Raw genomic sequence first — 4,295 nt, 5'->3', positions numbered from 1 at the left:
GCAGGAATGAGGCATATCTTTTTCTCTTCCTCCTTCTGTCTGGGATGCAGGCTTGTCGGCTGTACCTCTAGCAGCCTTTTAGGACAACCAAGTGATCTTAGAATTATAAACCAAGGGCTGAGGACAAAACAGAGGTGCCTGGGGCCCTGATGGCATCATGAAACCATCCTATTAACCCTGGACTGCCCATCCCTAGATTTCTTTTCTGAGAAAGATAAACTTCTGTTTCGTCTGAGCCAACAACAGAAACACAAAATTTAGTGCCTTACAACAATAAGCATTGATTCTCCTGGCCATGGTTCTGCAATCAGCTGAGGCTTGGCTGACTTAGCTGAGCTTGGCTGTAGCTCTACCCCGAGCTGTAGGCTGGCTGGACTTGGCTCTAAGCTGAGGGTTGAATTTAGGTCTTTTCCTCATGTGTCCCACCATTCTTGGACCAGCAGTGACCCAATTTCACAAACACCTTGAAAGCCTCTGCTTGCACGCTAACATGCACTAAAGCCTCCCCCATATGCTCACGTGCCATTGGCCAAAACACTTGGCCAAATCCAACATCAGTGGGATGGGGAAATATATCCTTTCTGTAATGGGAGCCACATGCCAAGGAGGATGGCTACAGGGGGAAGTGAAAAAATTGGGAACAGTGTTACCATACACTACAGCTACCCTGGGGAATTACCATCGTCTCTGCCATTTTCCAAGATGGCGGCGACATGATGTTGAATATGGGATAGAGCTCATGAATAATGTATGTGCAAAGCTTTTCTAATGAAAAATATTGGAGCTTCCTCATCCAAAAATCAAAATACCACTTTCCCACCCAGACAGAAAGCTAAGGCAGAAGCAGGAAGATTTGACTTCAGATTTCTGGCCTGAGAGGGAGTTGATGAACTTCTCAAGCATAAGGCTTGTGTGCTTTTTTTTTTTTTTTTGGCATACCTTCCCCAATACCGGACACAATTCCTGGCACAGAGTCAGGGTCAGACAAACTTCCACACATTCATTCATGAATATGTCTGATTCAGTCTGTTATCACCAAAGATTCTGTAAGACTGTCGTTAAGTTGATATAGAACAGGGGTTCTTTTTTTTTTGAAGTATAGTTAATTTACAATGTTGTGTTAGTTTTAAGTGTGCAGCACAGTGATTCAGTTATGTACGTATATGTACAGTATATATGTATGTTCAGTTATGTATATACACATATATATATTCTTTTTCAAATCCTTTTCACTTATAGGTTATTGCAAGATACTGAATATAGCTCCCTGTGCTATACAGTAGATCCTTGTTGTTTATCTATTTTATATATAGCAGTGAGTATATGTTAATCCCAAACTCCTAATTTATTTCTCCCCACCTCCCAACAGGGTTTCTTAACTGCTGTATTATTGACATTTAGGGCCAGATCCTTCTTTGTTGTGGGAACTGCCCTGTGCATTGGAGGATGTTTGGCAACATCTCTGGCCTCTACCAGCTAGATACCAGGAGTACCCTCCCCAGTTGTGACAACCAAACTGTCTCCAGACTTTGTCAAGTCACCATTGATATAGAGAGAAGAGCTTACATTGTCCATCCTCTCAATTCTCAGAAGAGTGTTCAAAGTGCAGAAATTTAATTTAAAATGATAGAGGGAGGGCTTCCCTGGTGGCACAGTGGTTGAGAGTCCGCCTGCCGATGCAGGGGACATGGGTTCGTGCCCCGGTCCGGGAAGATCCCACGTGCCGTGGAGCGGCTGGGCCCGAGAGCCATGGCCGCTGAGCCTGCGCGTCCGGAGCCTGTGCTCCTTAACGCGAGAGGCCACAACAGTGAGGGGACCGCGTACCGCAAAAAAAAAAAAAAAAAGAGGGAATTCCCCGGCGGTCCAGTGGTTAAGAATCTGCGTTTTCACTGCCAAAGGCTCGGGTTCAATCCCTAGTTGGGGAACTAAGATCCCACAAGCTGCGCAGAGTGGCCAAAAAAAAAAAAAGATAAAAATGAAAAATTTTATCAAAACAGTTGAATTGCATCCATATATTTGCAGCTAAGTAACTTGGAAGTTAATTTTGCAAGTTTGGAGATATTTTATGCAATTTCTCACAACTTTAGAGACAATGGCCAGTACAGGGCAATTTATTGAACTGCAGGCATCTCTGTGATGGTCACCAGGATTTTATTCTGGTTAAAGGCATAGGATTTTCAATGGGTGGATAAAATTCCATTCTTTCACTTGACAAATAGCTGTTGAGGGTTGGCTCCCAGCACTGTTCTTGGCACTGGGAATACAGCAGAAAATGAGATGCATCTCTTCCCTTGTGGAGCTCACATCCTAGTATGAAAGAAAGCAGTGAGCATATAAGCACATAAATATTTAGCATAAACATTTTAGTTACAGGTGCTGGGAAGAAAATAAACAGAAAATGACTTGAGTGGGCAGCCATTTCGGGCGGCAAATGCTAGGAGGTGGCCTTTGAACGTGGAGATTTGGGAGGACAGTCCAGACAGAAGAAAAGCAGTGGTTTCTTGCCATGGAACAACATTACACAGGATCCAGACTTGCCTTCTCACCCCTTCCTTCTTCTTCTAAAAAAGTCAACTGAGATTATTCTAGTCAAGAGACCCCTATCAGACTCCTTTGCCCAGAAACTTCTGTCAAGCAGGCGTTGTGTCTGGCCAATTCCCCCCACCGCCCCACCTTGGGCCTCAGTTTCCCCATATGTCCAACGGGAGGGTTGATTCAGACACTCGGGGACTTTTTTGGGCAGAGAGGCGTTATGTTGCCCGACCTGGGTGTGAATCCTGGCTCCAATATTCTCCAACAAAATAGTTGTGGCAAAGTGTGTCTGCCTCTCTGACTCTCAGTTTCTTCAAAACAACACTCTTGGGAAGGGATGAAGTGCCCCGAGTCCAGCCTGGTGCATCTGAAGCCAGAGCCCTGTCCCTGCACCACTCAGACCCCCAGGGCTCCAGACTGGGGCCAGGAAAGGGCTCTGTGCAGAGCCAAGTAGCCCGGTTAGAGCACCCATCTGATGTTATGATGACCTTGATCGCGGCTTTCTGGGTTCTTCAGAAGGCTCCTCAAGCTTTTGCGAGTCCTTGGGTCCAAAAGGCTTCACTGTGGACCTAATGTCAGGAGGTGAAGGCACATCCGGGCTTCCTGCTCCTGGGGGCGTGTCCTCGACAGTTCTGGAAAGTCAAACACAATTACGTGATCGTTGGAATATCCTCGTGATAGGAAATGTGTCCTGTCCATTTGGGCTTCCCACGTGTTTGGGTTTTGGGAAGGGAGGCATTTTCTGAATGGAAATCAAGACCAACCCAGGTGGCCAGGTCTGGCTATTGACAGTAACCAAGGTCCTGCCGGAGGAGAAATTGGTGGGAAGGTGTGGGGAGCAGGTGAAAGCAGGAGAAAAAGGAGCCAACAGGGATGGGAGAGGGAGAGGGACCACACGCCCTGGGCATCAGGTGGTCAGGACTGCTGGAAGTCCCCACACCCATCAGAACCTCGCCTTCAGAACCCAGGCTTAGTTGGGGGCAGTCTCTCCTTCCCAGACTCTCTGGCAGAGAGCAGTGACTATGTGACCTAGGTCTGGCCAGTGACATGTAAGGGTGCTTACCTCGTATGGAGCCAGATGCCACACTGGAGGAGGAACAGCCGTCTTAGGGGCAGGAGGGAGGAGGCCGCGTGCTAAGGATGGTAGAGGAAAAGCCCGAGTGTACCTCCCCCTGGTGTGTGGGATCACTGTGCTGGCCCTGATGGCCCACCCCTGGACTTCTTGATACTCGAGAAAAAGTAAAGCCCACTCAGTTAAGCCCCCAGTTGGGTTCTTGCTGTACCCAGCGGGACTCAGTGCTAACAGACTCCATGTGCCATCCGAATGTTCCAGATCCTGGGCTGGGCACCCTGCCACGTTACTTCACCCAGTCCTCACAGCCCTCCTGCAAGGGTCGCATCTGAGCCCCGTTTGACAGATGAGGAAACTGACGCTTGGAGAGGTTTCTCCCGCCTCGAAATCCTATGGGTAGTAAGTGCTAGAGCTGGGGTTCGAACTCGAGAGCCACCTGATTCCAAATGCTGCACGCCGTACCCCACACTGTCACTTGAACCATGAATAGTACTCAGGGTTGCAGAACTGACTGTGGGTCTGAATCCTGGCTGTTCACTTGCTAAAGTTTTCTGGTGCATCTGAGCCTCAGTTCCTCCTCTGGAACCGGGGGTCATAGCAGGACCTACTGCACAGTGTCATAGTGAAGGGGGCACTGGCTACATGGTGATCCCTGACTTCCTCTGGCTCTGTGGCAGTTCTGCTGGGCTAA

Source organism: Lipotes vexillifer, unplaced genomic scaffold (genome assembly GCF_000442215.2).
Source record: "Lipotes vexillifer unplaced genomic scaffold, Lipotes_vexillifer_v1.1 scaffold3, whole genome shotgun sequence".
Classification (NCBI taxonomy): Eukaryota; Metazoa; Chordata; class Mammalia; order Artiodactyla; family Lipotidae; genus Lipotes; species Lipotes vexillifer.
Note: the sequence above shows the minus strand (reverse complement) of the source record.